Here is a 12,064-nt window from a genome sequence, read left to right as displayed (position 1 = left end):
TATGGAGCTAATATACATTCATGATGTCAGAAGTGTATCCCCTCATAATATGTAGATGATATGATGTAATATTTGGAAAAAGGTGTTCCCTATTTTAAAGAGGTCTATTTAAAAGCATCAAACAGACCAGCTGTCAAAACTTATATGGTTGAGACCATATGGTTGACAATTCAATCAAGGAATTTGCCCTTTTCCTTAATGTAGTGTGATCACTGAGTTGGTAGATATAATTAGCTGGGGTTGTGGGAGGCAGGAGAGCTTGCCTCCCTGCAAAAGCATTGTTTCTGTTGTTTGTGGGTGTTGTTTGGGCTAGTGTTTTTTGTGGATGGACTGAATTGTTGACTATATGGTTTCGACCATATTGGTTTCAATAATTTGTCTGTTTGATCCTTTGAAATAGATCCTTTTAAAGTACAATGAAAAATGTGGGAGTAGGGAAAACATAGACATGATGTGGCAGGCTAAAACACTAAATAAGAAAGAGGTACAGTGACAGCTTGATGCACACATTCAGTATAAGAATGGGAGGGGGCAAGGCAGTGGCACTCATAAAGAGATATACAATCAAAACCAGGAAAAAAGAGTTAGTATAGTAACTTCAAAAGAAACCAGAATTAAGGTTGTGGTTAGACAGTAAACAGGATCAGATCTGTTATCAGAAGAATGCCACAATGATAGGACATTAGAAACACATCCATGTAAGATATGTCAGTATAAGAACCGAAAATGAGTTGATAGGAAGCCATGGAAATAAAATTCAGTTCAAGACAGATGAATAGACAGAAATAGTATGGAAACAGAGATGATAGGCAACTGAGTGTGGAACCTCAGAACAAAGTGAGATAAGTAGGAAAACACAGAGGTCTGAACCTATTTCTGCCAGAATAAAGCAGGGAATGTAACTGAAGTCAGACTTCATGCAGCAGGAATCTAAAAATAAAGAAAAAGTGAAACTTGTGATACATTTTGTTCAGATATACCCTTTGTTATACAAAAGGGATCAAATGTAGGAAGATTTATGATGCCTGACAAAGGGGGTGGAGTTGCAATAATAGATAAATTAGATTATATCACTAAGGTGAGAAATCTATTAGAAGAAGAGACATATGAAACAGTGTCTATCAGTGAGATGAACCTTGCTTGCAGGCATATCAGAATGGATTTTGAAGATTTGGTTATAAATGGTCAGATTGATACACATTAATACAATTATCTTAATGTACTCAACCTGAAAACACCAACAATTTTTGGACTGCCCAAAATTCATAAAGATATTATGCACCCACCCTTACAACCTGTTGTGGACAGCCGAGGATTTATTAAGTGTCTGATGGCTAAATTCCTAGATCACAAACTTAAAAATCTAGTGATGAGAGAGCACCACATATGCCTTGACTTTTGGGGCTTTTTAGAAAAGATAAACAACCTGCCATTTCAAGAAAATTATGTATTTCTGACCATTGATGTGAAAGATCTTTATACCAGTATACCACATGATAAAGCTATGGACTGGTTCTTAGAATTTCTAAGAGAAAGTGATATTTCCCAGGAACATATAAACACTTATGAAACACTCTTCGAAATGGTCCTTAAAAATAATTTTATTTGGTTTGATGGAGAATTGTTTTTACAGAGGCAAAGTGTTGCAATGGGTGCAGCTTGTGATTGCCTTTATACTAATATTGTGATGTTACAGTGGGAGAAGAAAACGTTCTTTGTTTCAAAACTTTTTAAAGGGTGCAAATTTTATACCTGGTTTTTGGATAACATCTTCATTATATAGGAAGATGATATCTGTAAAATACCTTTATTTCTGGAATATATAAATCAGAGCACTGAATCCCTTAGATTTACTAGTGAGATGAACCATGAACAAATTGCATATCGGGACATTTTATTAAAAAGGAATACAACAAACAAGTGATTTACTGCAAGAATTTATAGGAAAGCCACCTACTTGAACAGTTTCTTGCATTACATTAGTGGGCATCCTTTGGCACAGAAAAATTCAGTGGTTAAAGGCCAATTTGTGCATGTAGCCCAAATGACAACAGATGACACTATTTTGGGACGAATGTATTGCTTTAAAAGAAATGTTTAGGAAAAGAGTACACCATTTATTGAAAACATCATGATGGAAGTTATAAACAAAAGAGAAAGGAATTATTTTACTCCAGTTTTGAGGGGTAATAATTTTTAAATAATGAGAAATTAAACACAGGCTGAAACCCCCCAAAATAGTGAAGATGACACTTTGAAAATTATGAATCCAGATATTGGGCTTGAGGTGCAAAATGAAGTTCACCCTTATAGGAATTCATTTATTACCATGTATAATATGGACATTGAGTGTATATCCTTGAGGAGAATTGGTCTTTGATCAGAGATGATAAGGATTTCATGGATGGTTTAGGAAATAAAACCATATTGTATATAAGAGAGGTTGGAATTTGAAGACTATTCTGGAAAAAGAAAAATAATCAATGGCAAATTGGTTAGGCATGAGAAGCTGTGGAGCATGTAATTATTGTAAATTTATACTCATTACAAAGGAAATCGATGAGAATAAAATTAATATTTTCAGAAACTATAATTGCAACATGATTGTATATGCAGTAATGTGTGATTCATGCTCATATTTTTACATTGGAAAAATGGATCAGAAATTAAAAGGAAGGGTATATGAACACCAGTTTGAAATTAAGAAAGAAAAAGACACAGATGCCCTTTCTAAACAATGCCAGAACAATCCTTCACGTTTTTTTTAATTTGTTCTGATAGAGAAATTAAAACATGATCCACGAGGGGGGTCTTTGGTCCCCTCACTTTAGAAAAATGACAGCTTTATCGGCAACTTTATTTGGGTGCAAATCACTGGCCTGGGTTCAATGACATGCTGTCTATAGCATGTATTCTTAAATTGAAGGCACAGCACAGACAATTTATCTTTTTTATCTTTTTATATGCCCTTTACATTTACATTTATATTTCTTTCTATTGAAAAAACGGATTCTGGTATTTTAACTTTGTCTCTACTTCACTGTTGTAAAAAGAGGGTGTGATGATCACATGACCTGAAATGTGACTTTTTAAACTGCAGTGCAGTAATAGGAATATGTCTGATGAAATTTTCAATAAAAGAAGATGAAAGTGCTTATTTTTAATTGTTTCTTGAATTAAATTTGTTTTAACCTTACATCTTTCAGCTTTGCATTCCCTTTTGTTTTCAATTGTTTTATGGTCTGATTTCAGAATTTGTAATGATCTTGAGGCAGATAGAGCATTTAATGAACTACAGAAGATCATGTCTGAACTGTGTTAGTAACTTCTGACTTTGTTTGTTTACCTTGTATACTGATGTGTCCAAGATAAGTTTGGGGGCATTGCTATCTCAAGAATGTGTCAGTTAGCACAAGAGACTAAGGTTCTGACCCAGCAATGAGATGCTCTTTGTGCCAAGACTACAGGGTTTGAATCTTTCCATCTATAGTGTGATCTTGAGCAGGTCACTTAACCAGACAGGATTTTAAACAGTTTGGAATTTGGGCTAGGCTTCTTAATTGACTTGCCAGCCTAGTAACAACTTATGATCCTCTAAGACATTCAAAGTGTGTTCTATATCAGTAGGAAGCTTGGACTGCAGAAAGATGACACACAGCTATGGTAAGAGAGCATCTAGCAATAAAGCTGGCTTCCCAGCCTTGAAATATTATTTGATAGGCATGCACTTCCACTTTGTAACAGATCATGCCTCTTTGCAATTAATAAAAACGTGTGCCAGTGGACAATATCCCTTCAACCCTTTCAGTATACTGGAAGCCACAGGTCAGGCACAGACAACAGAAATGCTAATAGGTTTTCCAGAGCCTACAACCAATAATTATGATGCCAGCACTCCTTGGCTTTGTTATGGGAGGGGTATTTGCAATAATTTGCCTGGAAAATGTATGTGGTCCCTTTAAATATACTGCAGTATGGTGCATGGCAACATTCTCACACCAGGCAGCTAGACAGTGAGATTTCAATTGCCAGGTAATATTTTACATAAGTAAGTTGCCTGAAAGCAGCAAATGAGGAAGTTAGACTTTCAACCAGAGGATCATTAGAAGAAAGACTCTAGAAGCACAGAGTGGGAGAGTCCACTCATGGCTAACCTGCCAGTGTACCTAGAGGAAGTATTTACTTACAGTGGTGGAGAAAATGGGCATGCGAGAGGCACTGGACATTTGTTTTAAAGAAACTTGTATCCTGCAGATTTTGTGTGTATGGTAAATCATGGATAAAGAAAATCTTAAGGTACACTGTATTTTGCTTGGATCTGCAAAGCTAAGTAGGCTATAATTTTGGTTTCCTTTTGACTTTTTGATGATAAAACTGTGTATGTTTTGTGTGTAAGTTGCACCTCCAGTGTTTCTGTGGGCTTTCAATATATGTACACACACACACACACACACACACACACACACACACACACACACACACACACACACAACATGAGTGTGTGCACACAGGTGAGCACTGTCTATGTTTCTGCATATCTGCTCTTGTTTGTGTGCATGCCTAGATCTGCATGTGTGTGCATTTATGACTATACATATGGATCTATGTTATATATGAATGTGTGTATATATGTGCATAAGCTTTTGTATATAGATATGTGTGCATATTCACAGACTTAAGTCTAATTTATGATACATTCATTTACAAATACAAAAAACATTATATTAGGAACATGCATGTGCTAATATATATGTGAGCTGTAAGCATGCATGTTTATGTGCATGCATGTGCGTATGTATGTGTATGTATACATTATACATTTCTGTGTATGCATATTCTTGGATGGCACAGTGGTGCAGTGGTAGCGTTGTCGCCTCACAGCAAGAGGTTCTCCGGTTCGATTCTCAGCTGGGGTGCCTTCTGTTTGCAGTCTGCATGTTTTCCCTGCGTTTGTGTGGGTTTCGCTCTGGTTTCCTCCCACATTCAAAGACATGCATCTGGAACATTTCTCCCTGGGCCTCTGCTGAAAATTGGCTATGTTCCAAGTCGGACTTTCCCTGTTAACAAATGTTAAATAAATATACTTAGTTGCCTGATTATAATGATGTCTTGTACTGTCCCTGCCATATAGAATTATAACTGGATCTCTGATCATAACCAAGATGCTGCAGGTTTGAGAAATGGAATACAAGAAATCCACCTTAAAAACAGAACAAAGTGTACCTCAAAAGGTGAATCTTGATATCCTTTTCTTGGAGCATTTAATAACTTGGCTATGATTGGAGTGATCCGATCATAATTCTTTGTAGTGCATGCAACTTTACCTATTATATGTACGGCCAGTTACACAGGCATAGAGAAAAAGAGGTAGGAGAGCTAAGTATTTCATTGCTCTGAAAGCTGTAAACGCACTTATTACTGATAGATACATTTTTGTAATAAATGGAGCTTTAGCTGCCCCATTGAATTACAAGAGAGGCAGAAAACAGAACACAAAAAGTAAATAAAACTGTAGAAGTGTTTTACAGTTTTGAAAGCTTTACCTCACTTAGCACTGCTACCCAGGTAACAATATTACATGCTGCATCAAATGGCCTAACTTTGATCCTGTAACAGCAATCCAAAATGGTTTGCAGCTTTTAGAGCTGTCCTAGCTACTCACTACTGTTCTGTAGTGACTGTTGTATATACTGCAGCTGAAATCTAGACCTTAATTATGTTAAAAGACATTTAATTAAGTTATCTTTTTTTTCCTTTAATTCAGAGTGTAATTGCAGCATTCCATGTACTACAGTGGGGTGAATGTGCTGTAATAGTCTATTCTTGATAATTATACATGAAAAGAACAGCAAAAGTATGGGGCTGCCTACAAAAAGAAAACAAAACTGTAGTTATTTCTTGATACTCCAGGCAAGGCTGCTTTGTAAATAACTAATACAATGGAGTAATGTACAAAAGTAAGGCTTTCAGAACCCCCTGATAATCCAGAATTCAAGAAGCAGTAGTACATATTATTTACTCATATATAATTCCAAATATTCTTCATAAACAAATTACCCAGTCACACTGAAACATTTTATTAAACTGCAGATACTATTTTATTTCAATGTCTTAGCATGAAAGTCACTTTCTCAGCATGGCACTGAATGTGGCACATTTGCCATTGCATTTATTTTGTTGAAATAGCAGTTTGAGGATTAAACACTGACTTTTCTTTACAAATTATTCATGCCATTACTTACTGTGTGGTGGAGATGCGGGGGTCACCATATAACACTTCTCCTGAATCAAGTGAGTTTAATTACAGTATTTAAAATACATTTTATCATGCTGTTAAATCTGTAAGAATCTTGAAATAATTTAAAATCACAAAGTTCCCATCTGGGGAAAACAGCTATCAGATGTATTACAATTTTGCATTGTATATAGATTCATAATTGTGGGAATCATTCAAAAATATTTTACTATTTTTTTTTTTATTTTATGTTACTGTGTCATATCTTTGCCATTGATAATATTTGCAGCTTTCATAGCATGTATGGATCTCATTAATACATTTTAGGCTGTCTGTAGCAAAGTGTCAAGGTTACTGTAAGACGCTGGGAAGAAATCACATCTAGCAATCCTAGATACGCCTTCCAGTACTTTCAATAATATGATATATGACTATGTAAATCACTTAATTTAATCAATTTTTCTGGGCTGCCACTGAAAATGGATTAAAGATATGAAATGGTTTCCTTTTAGAGTCTAGAGGTCAAACTGTATGATCAAATCTGCCCCTTTTGACATTTAAGTCTCACAATGGACTGCTCTGTTTCTTTAGTTACATACATAATCTGTGATTGCCAGTGTTTCCTGAATCATTTTGCATGCAGAAAGGAGTCTGCATTTTTTCTTTTTTTTTTAATTCACTGTGCTAAAATAAAAGAAACAATAACCTGCATTTTCAGAATCCATATTCATTTAAATTAATGCTCAATTACTGTTTCATTCTAGACTGACTGTTTTTGAAAATCCATGCTCTTTAATATATCATATGATTAGCACAAATAATTCTGACATTTCAATACCAGATGTCCTAGCTGGAATCTTTCCTCTTTGATACTGTGTATTTTTACTTTTGAATTTCACAACACACCAGTGACTCATCTTTAAAAAAAATCTTTATATGCCATGTATTCCTAGTATATTACTGTATCTTTTAATTTCTATAATTTTTTGCATTTGCAGCTCTAGGTGAACATAGAATACTATGTAAAATTTATTTCATGTGTCTAAGAAAAATCTACTATTACAAGGCATTTATCTGTACTTATATTAACGTCCATTTCAATGGCTACATTCATAATATGGAGACAATTCATATTCAAGTTCACAGATGTTTATTAAGCCATTAAATTGTAGATTGTCTTTATGTTATCATGGACTTTACTTACTTTATTATAATATGGCGCAATCTGTTTATATCATACAATACTAATCATAATTTTAACCACTTCATACACTTAAAAAAATGAATAGAACAACAGCAGGTATTCCTTCAACACACATTTTCTGTATATTAAGAAGTATGAAAGCTAATAACTGTCATTAATGACAGGTTAGTCCTCAGTGATTTGTCTGAAAAAAATATGAGAATCGGGGCAAACAATATGAGGCAAAATTCAGTATGTTAAAAGTTAATAGAACAACATATTTTGCAAATACAACATTACAAAATACACACACACACACACACACACACACACACACACACACACACACACACACACACACACATGAAACTGCTTGTCGACCAAATGAACTGTCGACCAAATGAGTGTCGATCATATGGCCTGTCGACCATGTGATAGGGATCCATATATACACATATATGAGGCAATAAGTTAACAGAGCAACAGGTTTTGCAAAAGATAATTTTCCAGCCTGCTGTAAAATAAAACAATAAAAACAAAAATAACAGAACATGTGAAAATGAAGAAAACACAAAGCTCTAATGCCTGACATTATTAACTGACTGTAATCCTCAGTAGTTAACCAGAAAATTAAACATTTTACAAGGGATACAGCAGGGTGAAGGTCAATCATCTAAATCTGACTAATGTAAATATAATTTATGTAAGCACTTAAGGTGATAGACTGATTAGCTTTGAACAATGACCTTTTTTTAACTTGCTTGTTCTGGTACATTGTGTGATGCTACTTTTCATAAAATACTATTTGTGACAGAGTTAGCAGTGTTACAGCAGCAGCGAGCAGCTGTCAAACTGCTCTACTGCTGCAACATTCTAAGCAGAACACAAACCTACTACAGCGGTCCAGTGTTCTCCATTATTGTCAGCGCCTGGTGCTCCACTTTCTCTTCATCTGGACATGCAGAGTGGACATGCAATGGGAAGGCTGGCATACATGTGACATACTATAAGATATAAGTGAAATACAGTACTTTGTAATTCATATGGCAATGATACCCTGCTGTGTCATCAGCATTTCCTGACTGCTGTGGCAGACCTCCCAGTTCTACTCTCACTTCTCATTGGCTATAAGACAAAGGTGCACATTTGTATACGGAAACAGGTAAAGGATGAATCAGAAACACTGGTACTGTTGCTGGCTATACCTATTTAATGACTGTAACATATCAACCGGAGCAGTAAACGACGGTATACTGTAATCAGTCCCTGGTCATGTGCCTACTCTACTCCAGATAGTACGTAATATTGAAGATGGATGCCACTGCCCTGCATTTATAACTCTCAGTCTTTTTCAGATAAAACATGCATAAGTATTTATTTTTATTTACTTACTTGCAGACTGGGTATGCCTACTGCAACCAGTTGATCTTTTTCAGGGGTAACCCAGGAGTGCTGCCTGATTAAATGACTTTCTCAGAATCACAGAGCAGGCAGATGAAGATGGAAGGAATCAAACACTGTACCTTTGGTACAGGAAGCACCTCATTAATAGCCCCATGCTTTAGTCCTGTGTGTCAAACACTGTACCTTTGGTACAGGAAGCACCTCATTAATAGCCCCATGCTTTAGTCCTGTGTGTCAAACACTATACCTTTGGTACAGGAAGCACCTCATTAATAGCCCCATGCTTTAGTCCTGTGTGTCAAACACTATACCTTTGGTACAGGAAGCACCTCATTAATAGCCCCATGCTTTAGTCCTGTGTGTCAAACACTATACCTTTGGTACAGGAAGCACCTCATTAATAGCCCCATGCTTTAGTCCTGTGTGTCAAACACTATACCTTTGGTACAGGAAGCACCTCATTAATAGCCCCATGCTTTAGTCCTGTGTGTCAAACACTATACCTTTGGTACAGGAAGCACCTCATTAATAGCCCCATGCTTTAGTCCTGTGTGTCAAACACTATACCTTTGGTACAGGAAGCACCTCATTAATAGCCCCATGCTTTAGTCCTGTGTGATAACTGTCAGACTGCCTATCCTATATTGCTTTACTGACACATTGCAAATGTACCTAAAAACATTATTCTGAAATAATACTTTGCATATTACAACCCTGACATGTAGCCATAAAACTGGCACATCTATGTATCCAGCAGGCAACCTCTATAGAAACTACGAAAGGATAAAGTAAACACGCTCTAGCCTAGGAAGTAAGCCTTCACCATATGAAAATGAAAAGCTACAATAAGGCTACTCCCTCCACGTGGTAGCTAGCTCCAAGATGATCCGTTTAGCGGGTATTATATATCCCCTTTCTTGTAGTTGCTGGTATGCAAGCAATACATATGTATCCCAGGTCCTTCCTTAGATAAAAACAATTTTTTAATTCTGTTCAGTTAAAAACCACAAATTGCCTACTTCAAAGTACTGGTTCAAACACTAATAATACTTTCCTCGGAGCAAATTTCTTGTTATGGTAACTTGGCTCAATATAATTAGACAGGAAATTACTCATTCATTAGAAGATACTTCCAGCTACCTTTCTTCCTTGAGTGCAAAACCTCCATTCACTGTCAACTATATGCTCCGCTTCCTCAGTAGGTACTTACAAAGTTCCAAGTCAATAAACTGCCTGTGTGCAAAAGCACTGGAACAAGATGCAAAAAGTTCCTTACTTGGAAGCCAACCTGTGACCAGCATACAGCCTGTGTGTAAAATGGGGGGGGGGGGGGCAAGTCCCAAAGCTCTTCCTTCTACTAGAGCCAATTGATTCCAATGGGTATCCCTTATTCAAGGACACCGGAATGAGTTTCCAAAGTCTAAGACCAATTTCAAATCGGCGTGCTGCCTGTACACTAAAATGAATTCCAGGATAAATGATTCTTCCTTCCTCTGAAGCCAACTGGAATCAGCAAACTGCCTGTTTGCAAAGTCACTGGAGCAGGTTCCAAAATATTCCTACTTCTGAAGCCAACTTCAAATAAGCATGCTGCTTGTGTTCAAAAACGGACTCAGGAACGGATAAGCGCTTTCGGTTGTAAACCTTCTTCAGATCCTGTGTTTATCTTCTTTGCTCTTCCTGATATACTGCGTGCATTCTAGGTATTAGCTAATGAGGTATTATATTCAAATAAGACTCTCTGCTTTCATTATTCATTGGATACACTTACTACTTGCATCCAATATGTCTTTTTATATACACTGCCAAATCAGTTTAACTTCCTGAGTTCCTGCAAGTATGTCACTGGTTATTCTGTCCTCTTGGAATGAGTCCATTCTCACATGTTCTTTAGTAGCTAGTTGTATAGCTTTACTGTCATGTTATTCAGTCCTATTTCTTTTAGGAGTGGTTTAATAATAGAAGTGTATTATCACCCCCTAAGCCTCCTTTCTTTTAGTACTAGTTTTAATGGGACTACTGCATTATGGCCAGGACTTTGACTGGCATGCAAGTTCATAATCCATTCCATTTCTATTTTTTCAGTTCTGTTGAACAAATCTCCACCTCGTGCTGTAACTGAAACATGAGTTAATATCATAAATTTAAAGCTATGCCCTGGATTGTGCTTTATATGCAGATACAAAGCATTAACTTCTATCTTGTTATTGGTGTCTCTTAGATGCCGTAAGATACGTTCTTTGAAATTTCTATTAGTTTTGCCCACATAGAACGACATACATACTTCACAGCTGGCTATATATATCACATTCTCTGTATTGCTATTTCCATTCCCTTTGTAGGAATATACTTAGATTCATAGTTTCATAGTATAGTACTAGGCTATCTGCCCTGGGGCATTTGTAAGCCTAGCCATAGTGATGTGGCTTTTGCCACCCCATGAAATGGTACAAAAATTGTACAGAATAAATTTAGAATACTGTGCCTCTGTCTAGTAGTGACACAATGAAGGTCCCCTTATATAATAGAATTAGTTTACTGTGCCCCTGTCTAGTAGTGACACAGATCTGACCCCTGGGGTAAACATACGATCTCCCATCCACTCATCAAGATTTCTCTTGAAAAGAGTCAGTGAGGGGGTCTGCCTAATACGAACTGGGATCCTGTTCCAAAGCATGGGAAGCCTCTGGGTTATGAATCTATCACTCCAGCATGTCCTATTCATACTTGTGCCGAGGTTTAAGTCTTTAGCTCTCGTGGTCCTGATGGATTTGGATTTTTTGAGGTGGAGCATGTCCATCAGATCCTGATTGGACATGGCCTTGTACATCAGGCAGAGATCACCTCTGAGCAGGCGGTATGCTACTGAATAGAGCTGAAGTTTCTTTAGTCTGGCAGAATAAGACATATATTGGAGACCTTTGATTCTCTTGGTGAGGTACTTTTGTGGTCTCTCCAGCTGTTGCAAATGCCGGGTGAGGTACATACCAAATGGGGCATTGTACTCAATCATGGGTCTGATGAGGGAGGAATATAGGGGTACAATGACATCCTTGGATCTGGATGTGAATCCCTTCATGATGAGGTGTGCTAGGTAGAATGTTTTTCTAACCACTTTGGCAACATGGGTGTCAAATGAGAGGTCGCTGTCGACTTGGGTCCCTAGGTCTCTGATTACTTTTTCCGTACTCAGTGGGTTGCTGTCTATGTGATAATTTGTGGGTACTTTGTTTTTCCCAAAG

Source organism: Protopterus annectens, chromosome 1.part0, assembly GCF_019279795.1.
Source record: "Protopterus annectens isolate FY-2018-M chromosome 1.part0, PAN1.0, whole genome shotgun sequence".
NCBI lineage: Eukaryota > Metazoa > Chordata > Ceratodontiformes > Protopteridae > Protopterus > Protopterus annectens.
The sequence above is the reverse complement of the archived record's forward strand: the minus strand, read 5'-3'. Positions refer to the sequence as shown.